At 46.6% G+C, this 16,324-nt stretch overlaps 1 protein-coding gene across 4 annotated transcripts in view; it reads right to left on the bottom strand.

The window, feature by feature from the left end:
* The window catches only part of BDH2 (3-hydroxybutyrate dehydrogenase 2), a 444,818-nt gene that overhangs the window by 415,853 nt on the left and 12,641 nt on the right, over positions 1–16,324 (bottom strand). The window lies entirely within an intron of this gene.

The raw sequence follows: 16,324 nt of genomic DNA, 5'->3' as shown, positions 1-16,324 counted from the left end.
GATGAAGACACAATCCAGCCTGGAGATGAACAACATCCATAAAGCCATTGGTGCTGCTAGACCACTACTAAACTGGCGACTGAAGCAGTATAAGAAAAACTCATAACATAAAACAATTTCAGATCAGCAGGGCTGCTGAAAGCTAACCTAACAGTGTGGCATATACGCCCCCCTTCTAGCAGGCCTACAAAACAATACTAAAATAACCTACTATTTATTTGTCACCTGATTGACGAAAGCTTTAGAAAACAATAGGTCTATGAGTTTGTGGCTTGTGATTTGTACAGCAATAAAATAAATTGGAAATGGAGTACAGCTCGCTTAACCCCCCCACCCCTCTCAACCCCCCCCCCCACCCCCATCATTTTGGTTTTCAAAACCGAAATTACTTTAAAAAAAAGAAAATAAGGGGGTTAAAAGAGTTGGCGTAGATGGGAATAGATGGAAAGTGGGATGCCATAGAGTTAATGTGAGAGTGGAGGTACACAAATTATCAATTTGTTTTTATTTTTCTAAAAAATCACCCACAACACTATTCCCAATCTGACCATGAGCCAAAATTCAAGAAAGACTGTCCAGGTCTCACACATTCCTGCCCATCCCATGTAAGGCCAGGTTGAGTTACCAGACACTTTCAGGCCACAAAGGGACACGAGACAGGATAGCTCACTGTTCTGTGCAGCTACACAGATGATAAATGGGGTCCTCGTTTCTCTTCCCTGATCAGTAAGAGCAGTTCTCGGTTGGTATATGGTCAATGTTTATGCAACAGTCTTTTATAACCAGTGATCATGTCGGGGAAAATCAGGTTGACCCCACAATACCACACACACCAGGTTTGTAGCAAGCAGCAGCGTTAACATCTTACCACTTCATCAATGCAATAAATACATTCTCTTGATTGGTGGGACCCACAGTGTAAAACTTGGATCCCATGGCTCCAAATTGCCCCAAACATCGTAAACCGGAGGAGCAAAGCCTGGTCAGACCCAAGAAGGCTGCGTTTCTCAGACACTGCAGCAGTCTCCCCTGCAGTGCTTGCTCTTCCATTCCTGGCTTATATCCTGGGCTGCCAAGGCTGGCCATGAAGGCCTGAGAAACATGCAGTTTAGTTCGGGTTTCTTGGAATGTGCTTAAGAACGCGGCAGCCTGGAAATATGGAGAGAAGTGTCCTCTCACGGTGTCTGTGTTGCACAGGCAGAGCTCTCTGGGAGATGTCGGAGACTTTGAGGATGAGAGTGGACAAAAGGCGGCTATAGAAAAGAAGTCATGCGGCACGCTGGAGACGCTTGGGGAGATGGACGAGATGGTGCACCCACAGGTGGCAAGAGGAATCGATGCCATGGAGCTCTTCTCCATTTTCTCTGGAAACTGGTGACAGACTGGGGGTGATGGCACACTGGTGGAGGAGGCACCTTGATTAATTAGAGAAACACTTTCCTTGTTCATAAAGAAAAATCAGAAGGACATGGCAAAGGGACAGGTGGTTTGTGTTGTCTCAATTGGACAACAGGAACTGGATCATAAAGAAGGCCCTCATGGAGAGATTGGTGAGAAGGATCCATGAGGTATAACAGAGGCCAAGAACTGAATGTTGGACTCCCTCGAGAGACTCCATACAGTTGGCTGTATTTGAGTCTCAGATCGAGGGGTTTTCCACAAGCCTGACAGGAATGGAAAAAAGTGCATGTCAGGTGGGTCAAACCACCTTGCAAAAGAGCAAACGGGAAGCCATTCACCATATGGAAGGCAGTGTTGACGCACTAGAAAAATGAGTGTGCGTTGGTAACCTATGGTTCCTGCGGAGTCTCTCTGATGTTGATGGTAATGATTTGCAGTCATTACATTTCTCCAGGAAGAACTCGATTGGGGAGACCTGCGCTTACCAATGGAAGTTATAAAGACCTTGTGGCTACCCATAAGGGAGCATGGAAGGTAGTGTTAAAGTAGGCGGCACAGTGGTGGCTACTTTGCAAGATTGTGTGCTGTTGGCAGCCGACAAGAAAAAACAAATACTTTAGAACGATCAGCAGCAACGTTATTTTCCAGATTTCGGTCTGGGTTCCTTGCAGAGTTGACAGGGAGTGCTCTTCATACGAGAGGAACTGGTTCGAAGGGGGTCTGAGGTCTTTGTCCTGCAATCCAGCCAATCTCGGGGTCCTGGATATGGGGAAAGTCTTTCCATTCACTGAATTGGACTCGGCAGAAGCTCTTATGGATGGAAGCCGTGGGCATAAGACTTGAGGTTCTGAACCCGTCCATTACTGATGGCTCTAGCTCGGGTGGAGTCCTCTTCTTCACCTTGTTTGTTGATAGGCCTCTGTGCAGGGATTTTGGTGGGAAGGGTGCAGAGTATGGTTTGAAATGTTCCTTCCAACATATGCGTCTCTACAGGTGCCTTCCCTGCCTGTTCCTCCCCCAGCTCGCTCACTCTAGACCCTCACTGCTCTATAGGGTGGCGAGAGGAATAAGTGTTTGTTCACATTGTAGTAATAAGATGGAGTGCTTTTGTACAGTTTTGTCACTTGAGGATGGTGGTTTGGGCTGCAATGGCATATTGTGTTGCCATTTTGCAGACTCATGGTTTTGTTCTGCTCATGTTATTTATTATTTGCAAAACACAAAAAGATTCATGAACAAAAATAATAGAATTAACTGTTTGACCAAGTCCTCACCACAAAAGGAGTGACATTTTCGAATATATCCACTGGAGGCGGATCAAGGACCCAACCCTTGGATATGGAAGCCAGTGGCAAAATAGCGCAGAGACCTGGTCGGGTAAAGTACCACCAAGCTGGGGTTTATAAACAAACGGGTTGCCCACACAAAGCCAGATTACTTCCCACCGCAGTTCCCCATTTTGGACCACTAGGCCCACCGTCCCTTCTACCACACAGAGACAACGCAGCATTTCCCCAGGGGTTAGGCACATAAAGCTGAAAGAAGATCCTTCAGAGATGCTGTTACAAATGTTAATGCATTCAGGCTCAAACTAAAATGGCAGGTTACTTTTAAGTTGACACGCTACATATTCAGTTTAATATCTTGTAACGTTTAAGCCTGCTGTGCACACTCAGACACACACTATTGAAATGTGTTATTTTGGTATTGCTAGGCAGTACACTCCGAGCACCTTTGTCTGTGCCAAATAGAATTGCAGGCCTTCACCCTGTTTTTAAAAAGCACAACAGTTACAGAATTCGCTTTATATAATATGTTTCTAAAATACAAATACATGTGCTTCATGGATGAAATACTAAATTCCTCACAGTGTATTCACACGCACAGACCTGCTGACAGTTTCACAATGCAAGTACAATGTGTTTGTTTATTTTGCTTTTATAGCGTCATACGCCAAGGCACTTTACGAAAATGTATGAATTGATGTAATCGGTACAGTGAAGACCATATGTTACAGAATACATTAGAAAGAAGAACAACAAAGAACACCAACAAAGAGGGAAACGAAAAAAACCACAAAAAAAATAAGAGTCAAGCAACACAAGAAATGGTACAAGACAAACAAGCCAAATTCACCCCCCCCAAACGAAAACAATCAATGGGGGATGGGAGTACGTTTTAAAAAGGTTCAACATAACCATGGGCTTAAGAAAAGTCCAAAGTCTGAGATAGGCCCACCCTATCTTGCCCATTTTAGGACAACAGGTGTTACAGATATTGTGAGGATAGTCTTTTCTTCCTGCAGAGATCGAGATTATTTTCGAATTAAGTGAGGTTCGTTTGATTAAACAGTGCATTATTGAATATAGAGGACCTAGTGTGGCCTGAGGGTTGTGGCCTTCAGTTACAATATACATTATGAAGTGAAAATCATTGTTTGCCCTTGAAAACTTGGCACATTTACCTGAATATTTGTCCATCGTAAGAATACATGTGAAGCATGACTTGACTCGGGCACAGAAAAACGAGACTGGTAAAATGCTAAAACGCAACAATTATTGCTTTATTTCACTCAATGTCACGCGTATGAAATCGGCAGCTAGCAGGCCAATGCGGGTAAATCGAAGGGTACAAGCAATTGTTTAAGCACTTTTCCGTGTAAAATATATAAAGTAAGCAGCTGGCTGACTAGGTTGTTATGAGAGGGCACAGATTATAGGCCATAACATCAGTCTCTCGGTTCTATTGATTACATATTTACCAATTCTAAAGTATAGGAAATAGAAGCTGGCCGGTCAAACAGAAAAGCAGAAAATGGCACTATAAAACCTGGATTGGCTGGTAGGTGACACAGCCAAGTAAACCCTATATGGCAGGGGTCTGCAAACTGTGGCTCTACGAATCACATAATCCCTCATGATCCCTCACCCTTGAATATGCTAGGTAGTGGTGATGGGAGTTGCAGTCCAAAACATCTGGAGAGCCAAAATTTGCAGACCCCTATTATATAGTAAGTGCTAAAGGTGGGTGATGTCTGGACTCGGTCACGATGCTCCACAACTCCTTTGACAGGAGCGTGGAGGTTGCCGTGGAGATGGTGGCAAAGGAAGCAGAGCGTCAATGCACGCCGTTCAAATTGGCTCCCTGAATGGCAAAGCAAGCCATGTGAGACCATGATATCATCATGCTCCTGGGAAGACGTCCAGTTGCTGGGAGCCCACGCTTCACGTACTACAAAGCAGTGGTTATCCGTGACTCTCTGCTTTTCAGTGTTTCCACGGAGGAGTGTGCTGTTTCTGATTATTCTATTTTCTTTCGTGGATTTTTGACTTTGCTGCCCGATTTTGGATTCTCTTTTGGTTTGCCCTTTGGTTCTGGTGTTCTGGATCTTTTTGCTACTAACTGGATTTTGTGATTGCTGTTTGCACGGATTGCATCTTGATTATCCTTTGGTTTTGGAACTTCTGGATTATTTTCCTGGTTACTTCAATCTTGGATTTTATTGGAACTTCCTTGGGTGTTGGTGCTTTTGCACTGGCTTTACCAGAGGAGATGGAAGAGACTGGTGAACTGGCTTTTTCCTGGCCCTGGATTAGTTGTCCCTTAGCAGCGTCCTTGAGCCGTTCAGGTAGCTTGCTGCATTTCCACCCTTTTCTTCGGACTGTGAAAACTACTGGATATGGACTATTAGGCAGTTGCGCCCTCGTTCCATCCAGGGTGGTCAGTGCTTTTTCATTGCTGTGTTGCAACCGTCAGTTACCTGGTCTGTGGACCTCTTGCAGGGTCGGTGCACCTTAGGTTTACAACATACTCACCCGTGATTCAAGGTAAGAGCAGGTATTGGGGGAGGCTTTACACTCTGGGATTTTGTACAGAACAGATGGTCATCTGTTGGTGGTTGTTGTTGTTTTCTCTCCCCTACAGCAGTTCCACAGGCTTCCTGGTGTCATGACGCTGCAACGATCCTGGACAACGGAAAACATTGGAGCGATTAAAGAGGTGGTGTTGGTGGCCCTCTATCCAGAGGGACGTAGTGGACTATGTTCGCACTTGTGTCATTTGTGCTCAGTGTAAACCATCAATTGGAAAGTTCTTTGGGTTGTTACAGTCATTGCCAGTTCCCCATACACCCTGGTACACGATAATGATGGTTTTCATTGTAGAACATCCTGTGGTCGATGGATACAATGTTCTTTGGGTGGTTATTGAATCGTTTTCCAAAGTGGCACATTTTATACCTTGTTGAGGAACTCCCTTGGTTCCTGTGTTGGCACAGTTATTTTTTCACCATGTCTTTTGTCTATTCGGATTACCTTCGTGATCATAACATACAGACGTACCCAATTTCCTTCTCATTTTTGTAAAGCTCTGACCACTCCTCTGGGAATCGATTCAAGATACTCTTCTGTCTATTATCCACAAACAGATGATCAAACTGAGCTTCTGAATTGTACCCTAGAACAGTATCTTCAGTGCTTATCTCTTCAGCACCAGAGTTCCTGGTTATCAGTTCTGTTATCTGCCGAATTTGTGTACAATAATTTGGTTCATTTCTCTACTGGATGTTCCCCTTTTAAGGCAGTTTATGAGTTACATCCGCGAGCACTCCCTCTAGAGGTTACGAGGAACACTAGCATATGGGCAGCTGATGCTTGTGCCACTCATATCACACAAGTGCATGCTTCGGTTCGAACACATTTACTTCAAGCACACGCTGCAACTAGAGATTTGGGGATAATCATCAGAGGAAAAGTCCTCCATATAAGATAGGTTTGCGAGTTTGGTTATCCACCAAACATTTGCACTTGTCTGGGAAATGCAAATGAATGCCTTCCTTTGTGGGTCTGTATTTTATGGATCGGATTATTAATTCAGTGGCAGTGGGTTTGGCGATTCCAAAACAGTGGAAGATTCATCCTGTTTTTCATTCGAGTCTGCTGAAACCCTGCCTTGGTTTCATGCTTCTTCCACGGACGCCTGCTCCCGTCAAGGTCCAAGGAGAAGACAAATAAGAATTACGGGGATTACGTAGTTCCACTCGCTAGTATCTAATGGACTGAAAATGGTACATACCCAGAAAACATACCTGGGAGCCTTTGCATAACATTCACACCCCACGTCTGCTGCGGCAGTTCCATACGCGTGAAAAGGCAAAAGTACGGGACGCACATGCCTTGAAGGGGGACACTGTCAGGATTCGGTCCCGATGCTGCATGGCTCCTTGACAGGAGCGTGGAAGTTGCCATGGAAATGGTGGCAAAGGACCCGCTGTTCCAATTGGCTTACTGATCAGCACAGCAAGTCATGCAAGACCGTGATGACAACATCATACTCCTAGGAAGACATTGGGTTGCCAGAAACCTGCGCTTCCCATACTATACTAAAAACCAGTGGTTATACGTTACTCGCTGTTCCCCAAGGTTCCCACGGAGGAGTGTGCTGTTTCTGATTATTCTATGTTTTTTTCCTGGATTTCGTTGCAGTTTGATTTTGGATCATCTTCTCTTTTGGATTTTGCCCTTTGGTTTTTTTGATCTTTTTGCTATAACTGGTTTTTGGGATTGTTGTTTGCTCGGATTGCATTTGGATTATCCTCTGGTTTTGGCGTTCTGGATTATTTCACAGGTTATCTGAATTTTGGATTGCATTGGAACTCCCTTGTGTGTTGCTGCATTTGGACTATGTGAAGGCATCATGAAGTAAGACACAGATAACAGATTCACTTTTCTAAACAAAAATGATTATATTAAATGTCAGAATGGAGTAAAGCCTAACTTGCCCTAAACTAAGGTGGATGTCCCTTCCTAAAGAAACTAAGGAAAGCTCAAAAGGCTTTCTGTGTCCAAAACCTATACTTGCCCTCACAACTAAAGATGTACAATGTGTAGGAATGTCAGCAACAAAAGAAACAATGTTCCGAATAAAGTTCTGAGCTTCTTCCAGCTCCTGGCTTGCTTTTCAGCTTTGCCGTCCCCAAGTTCAAAACAGTTCCAAAAGGCCACAGGGTTCCCTTCACCAAGTTCAACATAGTTCCAAATGGCCTTGGGGTTCCCTTCCCCAAGTTCATCAGAGTTCCGAAATACCTCAGGGTTCCCTTCCCCAAGCTCAACAGTTCACAAAGTCTTGGGGTTCCCTTCCCAAAAAGGCAGCTCTTCCAACTTCAAAACTACAATCAGTTCAAATCTCTTGGCTTTCAATAATAATTCCAGTTCAAATTTGTAACCATTCAGGCTTTTCGATATTTCAAACAGATTGTCCCTTTTCTTCAATCACTTCAGCACTTATATAAAACATCTTCTGTATCTTGACTTTCCTTGGTTATTTCCAAGTAGGGGCTACTCGTTCTAGGCACAGTTGTCAGACCACATAGTCCACTCATTACAGGTCACGCAAACAATAATCCTTGGCACTTTGCTATGTTCTTGGATTTCCTGCCAACACAGGTTTTCTCCCTGGACCTGTGCCATTAATCAACATTCACTTCAGTTTCTTGGCTTTGCCACAACGTGTATTTCACACAACTCACTGTGGTATTCATTCTTTTCTACCACCTTGCTTTCACATTGTCCATTAATGCTTATCACTTGCTTTTCACTTGGTTCATAAGTGCTCATTACAGACTCTCACTTTGTTCATAAATGCTCATTAATTGTTTTCACTGCGTTCATAAATGCACATCACTTGCTTTTCACTCGTGCAGTATTTTCATATACTGTTCATATCTTTTCCTTAGTTTGGTGTTCAATAATGCTTGCTGCATTTCAAAAGTACTTTGCAGCTTGTTCGATATTCAAAATTCTTCAATGCGGTCTCCAAACCCAACTATTATAAGTTTCAGTTAGATCAACATTTTCATATGCTCAATTCCAGCCTCCAGAATGCCCCAGTATGAGTGTTGCCTTTCTCACACTCCCCGGTGTATGATCGCTCCTCCGGACGTCTTCATTCTCCTCTCCGGCTTCCTCTCGCTCCCTGGTGCTTGTCAGGAGCTCTGGCGAGCAGCGCTTGCTGCCTTCGAACTTTGCTGCAGCGGCCTGCGCCAATTTGGAGTCTTCTGTGTCCCACAGCTGCGGCTGTGGGATGCACAAGGGACTGCAGGTGTCCCGGCCCTATCGTGGCCCATTGGGGCCCTGGCGTTTCTCTCAACGCTCTACAACACACAGTGTCCTTCCCGCCGGCCCCTCTCCAGCCTGCTGTACGTCTCGCAGTCGTGTCCTTCTCACCAGGCGGGTTCCTCCTCTCCTCCTGCTGGTCTCTCATTTTATGCACCTGTGGCCTCTTAATTGGTTGCAGGTGCCAGTCCTTTGCCTGACCACAGTTGAATCTATTAGTGGGACATGCCTGGCCATTGCAATGGTATTCCTACAGAGTCCTCTTCCTCGTCTCAGTACCAAAGTGGTGTGAATAAATGGGAAGTGTGCATAACTCCCAGTTGCCTCTTCCTCGTCCCAGTCTTAAAGGAATAGGATTGTGGGACAGCTGGTGTGTGTGTGAAAGCAGTAAAGACTGGCAATAACCGACAAAGGCATGGGGAAGATAGGGTTCATTCTGAGAAGGGAAAGGGGCATACAATACCTCACCCAAAGACATCCTCTCCCCACTCCCCAATGTCCCACCACCCAGGTGATCTTCCCTTGCATATCCACCCCCAGGGTCGGGATAGAAGAGTGATGGCCTTTCCCTGGCCACCTGAGAGAAAGATCCAGAGGGAGCCAAATACTTGACCTCAGATCCGGAAACCACCAATTGGTGTTAGATCTCGCATCCCGCTACATCACAATGCACAAAGGGCCAGAGGCATTACTAGTGGGGGTATAGAGGGGGGGGGCTGTAGCCCCTGGTCTTTTGGTTGTAGCCCCGGATAGAATCTCAGGAGCGACTACCAAAAAGCTAGCTAGCCCCCAGTCCCGGCAGTTCCAACATTAGCGTAGCCCCGGATCTTTTTCAGACCTAGCAACACCCCTGCAAAGGGCTAAACAGTTACAAGCACCTGAACTTTGGGATATCGTCGTCCGCGGATGTCTTCCAAAACACCATCCGTGGGGCTCTGGCTGGACTCAATGGCGCCATCAACATAAGCAATGATATCATGGTATTCGCCAAGTCTGAGCAAGAACACCTGGACAGAATTGGGAACATCCTCAAGCAGATCCAACAGCTGGGATTGACGCTGCATAAGGACATGTGCGCCTTCATTCAAAAGAAAACTGAGTTTTTTGGTTTTGTGTTCCAGGAAGGGGGTATTTCTCCTGACCCTGCGAAGGTGAAGTACATCAAAGAAGCAGGAGGTCCCAATAATGTGTCTGAGGTGCGCAGCTTCCTTGGGATGCTTACGTACTGTGGCAGATTCATACAGAACTTGGCCACACTGTCCGGACCGCTCAGCAACCTCACCAAGAAAGACTGTGCGTGGAGTTGAACCGCCCTGCAACAGAGCGCATTTGAGGACATTAAGAGCGCACATAACGCTGATGACACCATGGCCTTCTTTGATCCAGGAAAGAGTGCAGAAATCATTGTGGATGCCAGCCCCTTTGGCCTTGGGGCAGTGTTGATGTAGCCGGATGATGGAGGGAATGTTCGCCCATTGGCGTTCGTGAGAAGAGCCATGTCTGCGATCGAACAAAGGTACTTGCTAATAGAACGGGAGGCCCTGGCTGTGCCCTGGGGCTGCAAGAACTTCCTTCTCTATGTGTTTGGTAATGCTGTGATAGTGTCATGGATCTCAAGCCCCTGATCCCAATAATGGCCGGATCCTCCTCCAAACCACGAGCTCGCATCGAGAAATGGATGCTCGCTGTCCAAGAATACGACATTGAACTGGTATTCCGGCCGGGGAATGCCAATACGGCTATTTGTCTCATCACCCTGCGAAGGAGGGGCAAAATTAATTGAGCGAGGAGGAGGGCAAGACGGAAGAATGTTTGCACATCTTGGGGACTGCTTTGAAGCCCGTCTCCATGTCCACTGATGACATTAAAGAAGCTTCGGAAGGAGATGAATGTTTTTGAATACTGCAGTCTGCTGGGACATGGGGAGAGTGGAAGAGAGTACTTGAAAAACTGGACCGATGCACACGTGGGGTCAGGCAAGTGCTCGAGCAAATGTGCCGTATACGGACTGAACTCACGTTCATGGAAGATGGAATGGTCCTCCGAGGGATCGAAAATGGTCATCCTGTCGAGCTTAGTGCCACGTGTGCAGGAGCTCGCCCACAATGCTCATCAAGGGTTAGCAAACATTAAGCCACACCTTGGACTAAACATCTGGTTTCCAGGTCTCGAAGAGAAGGTGGAGGAGTTTGTTTGCAGCTGTCTGAGGTGCCTAGCAGCAATTCCCCACCAGAAGGACCCCCACATTGAGTCCATGGCCCACAGCTGCCTGCCGTAGGAAGTTGTGCACATGGACTTTGGGTATATGTGCCGCGACACACACCTCCTAGTCCTGGTGCATCAATGTTCACGGTACCCCGAAGTGGAATTTGTGGAGTCCACTATGTTGGAAGACATGGTGCTGGCGCTGGAAAAGATCTTTGCCACTCAAGGACTCCCCGCAAACCTCTGCACTGACAACGCCTGCCCTTCGAAAGTGGGGGGGGGGGGTTCTCAGAGTAACTGCATGCCCAACGGTGCGATGACACCGATCTGTCCGAGGGCGAACGGGGAAGAGGAAAGGTTGATGCACACACTGAATAAGGTGTTTCGGATTGCGCACGGACAAGGGGATTGTGAACGAAGGGCACTGTATCTGTTTTTGTCAGAGAACCCTCTTCCTGCGATGCCCCAGACGGCTGTTGCCAGATCACTCGTCTCGCAGCCCAGGGGTGATTGAGGAAGCAGTGTTTGAAAGGAGGAAAAGTGCAAATGAGAGGGAGAACGACAGGCGAAGGCAGCAAGAACAACCTCTGGAAGTAGAGGGCAGAGTTCTGGTTTGTTCTAGACATGCAATGGGGAAGATGTCACTCCTGCATGAGCCACGCCCGTTCAGACAAGTGGACACAAAAGGCTCTATGATCACTGTTTCAGATGGCCAGGCAACCGTCACAAGGGACAACAATTTCTTCCGAAAGTTGGCAAGATTGCTTGCTTCTATAAAAGACAGGGGAAGGATGTCAGTGAGTCCTCCAGGATGGCCAGGGCTTGACAGTGAGGAGTCAGATCAAGGAGACCCTCTGTCCAGCAATGATGAAGACGGCCCGACAGATCAAGGGTGAGGCACCGCTATGGACAAAGGCGTTCCGATACAGTAGAGGCGATAACCCGTGCGGGAGTGGCGCTGGCAGCCGAGCTACTTGCAAGACTTTGAAGTAGGTCTCCATTGAACTGAGTAATGTACCAATTAATGCTGTTGTTGATCAAGAACAGATACAGTTGGACACTCTTGTTTTTCCACCTGTTGTGGTTGTGTGTACATTATGTGCTGGTTTTGTTTTAATTATGAAAAAGGAGGAGTGTGGTGTGTGCCCCTTTAATAAAACCATGGAATGATACGTCATTGCGTGTGTGTAATAAGAGGGGCAGTCCTGTGTCACGAGACATTTGTGAGCACGGGATCCCAACAGAGTAAGCTGGTCTCTGTGTCTCGCTATTGTCAGGGAGGCCATACCAGTACATGGCACTCCCCAACCTAACAGGGTCAGGGCCGTCACGAGAGGAGTGCAGGGGGGGGCAAACTGCCCCAGGCCTCGCGCTTACGGGGGGCCTTGCGGCCCCCTATCCTACAGAGAAGGCAGCACAGTCCACCTGTGTCCTTTTATTCACACGGGGGTCTGTGCTGTCTGCTCTCTGCCCCTGCAATGATTTTGCTGTTTGTTGCGAAGCCGTTTGGCTCCGCAACAAACAGCAAAATAATGGGAGACAGCAGGGCTCAGAAGTGAGCTCTGCTGCCTCCCGTTATTCAGCTGACAACGTGGACATGCTGAATGACAAGAGAGGACTCCTCTCCTGTCAGTCAGTGTGTTCACGTTGCTCAGCGTGACCACGCTGACTGATGGGAGAGGAGTTCTCTCTTGTCAGTCAGTGTGTTCACGTTGTCAGCGTCATCACGCTGACTGATGGGAGAGGAGTTATTTCTTGTCAGTCATTGTGTTCATGTTGTCAGCGTGACCACGCTGACTGATGGGAGAGGAGTTCTCTCGTCAGTCAGTGTGTTCACATTGCTCAGCATGACCATGCTGACTGACAGGAGAAGAGCTCTCTTGTCAGTCAGTGTTTTCACGTTGCTCAGCATGACCACGCGGACTGATGGGAGAGGAGTTCTCTCATGTCAGTCAGTGTGTTCATGTCGTCAGCGTGATCATGCTGACTGATGGGAGAGGAGTTCTCTCTTGTCAGTCAGTGTGTTCATGTCAGCGTGATCAACCTGACTGATGGGAGAGGAGTTCTCTCTTGTCAGTCAGTGTGTTCACGTTGTCCGCGTGATCACGCTGACTGATGGGAGAGGAGTTCTCTCTTGTCAGTCAGTGTGTTCATGTTGCTCAGCATGAACACGCTGACTGACAGGAGAGGAGTTTTATCTTGTCAGTCAGTGTGTTCTTGTTGTCAGCGTGATCACTCTGACTGATGGGAGAGGAGTTCTCTCTTGTCAGTCAGTGTGTTCATGTTGCTCAGCATGAACACGCTGACTGACTGGAGAGGAGTTTTATCTTGTCAGTCAGTGTGTTCTTGTTGTCAGCGTGATCACGCTGACTGATGGGAGAGGAGTTATCTCGTCAGTCAGTGTGTTCACATTGCTCAGCATGACCACGCTGACTGATGGAGGAGTTCTCTCTTGTCAGTCAGTGTGTTCTTGTTGTCAGCGTGATCACGCTGACTGATAGGAGATGACTCCTCTCCTGTCCGCCAGCATGTTCATGTTGTCAGCGTGATCACGCTGACTGATGGGAGAGGAGTTCTCTCTTGTCAGGCAGCATGTCTACGTGTCGGCTGCGTGGATGCTTTTTCAGGGTGCATGGAGGTAAGGTAAGTAGTGTGTATTTATGTATGTATGTATGAATGCGTGCGTGCATGTTGGTGTTTGTGTCAATGCTGCGTTTGGTTTTATGTATACATGCATGTATGGAGTTGTGTAACTGGTGGATGAATGCATGGGTGAAAGTGTTTTTTGTGAGTGTGTGTTCAGCACCACCCCTAAATGTAGCCGCCCTGGGGGCCACTTCATTACGGGGTGGGTTCATGGCATCAAAGGTGCACCTAGGCTAAAATGTCATGGCGGAAAGGGGACTAACACTTCAAATGTTGGGAGAGGCGCTAACGCCAGAGGCTGTGAGGAAGGGGCAAACTTCCTTGTGTGGGGGCACCTAACATCTTTCCACATTTTGAATGAGACTATTCTGGTGAAGCTTCAATGTTACAAGCAGCTACCTCTTGCCTTCATTTCTGAAATGTCACACTTAAGGACTGCTGTGAGAATGAGATGTCTCATGTCACCACTTCCCTTCTAATCACTCCCCTAGCATGCAAGTGCTAACCCCACATCACGATTTCAATTACCTAAAAATGTATGGATATGAATGCAGGTGCCAGCAGTGAAATTACTTCTCATGGCCATGCTAATCCCTATGGCAATTCTCACCCAGTTCCTGCCCTGCCCACCCAAAACACCTCCTCACTGGAACTCTTTAAGCTAGTTTTAAACATGCCTTTTTGTCAAACGTTGCCCTCAATGTGCCTGCAAGTGTTTCCTCAAAGGAGTCTTCTGAGAGATCATGACTTCATTGGAGTTGTAAACACGTAGCTGGTGTAATAAAAATGTCTTAATCAGGTCTGCCTTTGGCCACTCAATTTAAAAACACCCTGCGTGTCTTTCACTGAAGTTCTTTTAAAAATAAGCATTGGCAAAGCCAACAGTTTTGGCTTGTGTATAAGTATTAGGCATTCACCAGGCACTATTAGCTGCTCAGGTACTCAAACCATTTTGCACTGGCACTATCAATGGCCAGCTAATACCAATACAGAAGTGCCTTTGCCATGCCTACACAAATGCCCAAACTGTTAGCATTGCTAGTGCTCTTTTTCCTTTACCCTTGATGCACAGGACTATGCATCAAGGTTAAAGCAAACAACACTTATGATACACAGTCAGCCTGGATATACTTTCTGTGGCATGGCATTTTTACTGGCTGGTAGTCCGTACATGGTAATAAAGGCATATATTGATGCAGCCTGCATCGACATAATTAGAACAACCAGCATGAATATATTTTTATACTAGCATATCTCGCGTGGAAAGGTGGCATGAAATGTATTGGAAAATGTTCCTATGCACAATTTGTGATTTGCAACTATTGGGAATTTCCATGTGCTTCCATACAAAACCAATTGCAAACTGTATGGATTTCTACTCAATTTTGCAAAGAAAGTGCTGTAAAATGCATACTTTTAACCCAATGTTTCAAATATTTTCTTGGGAGTGAGAAGCCCCCTCAAGCAACCCTTGTTTGGTTTGGGCTCCCTCACTGTGCTCTGTAGATCCTGCCTAATAGGCACAAACATTTAAGCCTCTTAAATTCAGAAATGTACCAGCCTCCACTGTACATCATTTGTCACTGCGTATGATGTGTGTTTTAATGCGCACACAGGGGCAGGGTGCTCCTTAATGATATGATATGACATTTATTACATGCCTGTACACAAATGTTTCTAGGCGCGACAGGGCAAAGAGGGAGAAACAAAAGAGTAGGACAAAACACAGATCTTACTAGGCCTTGTGCCTTCAGATCGCGCAAGAGCAGTCAAGGGGGAGGGGAGAAGTGCCGAGGGTGGGGTAGGATGCAGAAGTGCAGTAACAAAGGAGAAACAAGAGTGCAGCCAACGGGTGGCAAGTGTGGGTACTCATAAGTGCAGCCAACGGGTAGAGAATAAGAGCAAGAGCGGGGACTGTAGTGTTACAGATACAGACCACAAGTGCAGGCTAGCCAAGAGGCAGTGCGGGATTGCAACAGGAGAGGCAGGGACCTGGGCCCGAATTCAAAGCTTGACCAGGTGACCAGTGCATGGATCAGGCAGGTGATCAGCAAGGGAGAGGAAGAGAGAAGGCAGAAGCAAAGAGACAGGTCTTGAGGTGCTTCCGGAGATGGTTCTTGTCAAGTTTCAGAGAGGCTGTTTCTAGAGGGAGACCCCAGCCGAAGAAAGGGATCTGCCCTCAAATCTTTGCTTGGAAAAGTGACTGACCCTCAGAGAATTGGAGGTGGCGCAGTGGAGAACTCAGGCCATCTTATATATATTTATTCATATGATAAAAAAGGTTAGTCTGGCATGAACCTTTCTTCAGTAGAGCACTCTAACTTTGCTGTAGTTGATTTGGAGTTGTAGTAATAAACCATATTTGGGATCCTGCACACAAACTCAAGGGTAGATTTCTCGAGTCTCCTGTTTGCGGATGTGCCGCCGCTGGCCGAGTGCAAATAATTGTAAGGGGGCCTCACCAAATGTTTTGCCCCGGGCCTCACCACATCTTCTGACAGCCCTGAACAGGGTGGTCCTTTTGGGGGCTGTACGGGGCTTTTTTGACGATCGTATCATATTCAAGAACGTGTTTTTTTTCATGTTTACCTTAATTCACATTGCCACGTGGATGACCGTTGCCAAGTAATTTAGATTGTATTGAGTGGCTGCACTGCTAAGACACTTTTTGTACTGCCTGTGCCACAGAGACCATTCTGTAACCTCCCAAATTCTTGTGACGCTCTGCAGACAAATGCACTCCCCACACCTGCAGAGCTGTCTACCAAATGCATGGCCATGGTGCTTCAGAATTACTTTACTGCTCACCACTCTCTTTGTTTTGACAGGGCATTTAAAGTGGGGGTTATAAATGATGGCGCATTTAAGTAAACATTTCTTACACAAGCCGCTCTTAACGTTTCAGTGTCAAGAACTGCAAAAGGGGCATTTTTATTCTGAAAGCACACACATCAGTTAGC

The sequence above is a fragment of the Ambystoma mexicanum genome, chromosome 6q (genome assembly GCF_040938575.1).
Source record: "Ambystoma mexicanum isolate Mex_15411 chromosome 6q, UKY_AmexF1_1, whole genome shotgun sequence".
Taxonomy (NCBI): Eukaryota; Metazoa; Chordata; class Amphibia; order Caudata; family Ambystomatidae; genus Ambystoma; species Ambystoma mexicanum.
This window is presented reverse-complemented; position numbering and strand designations above follow the sequence as displayed.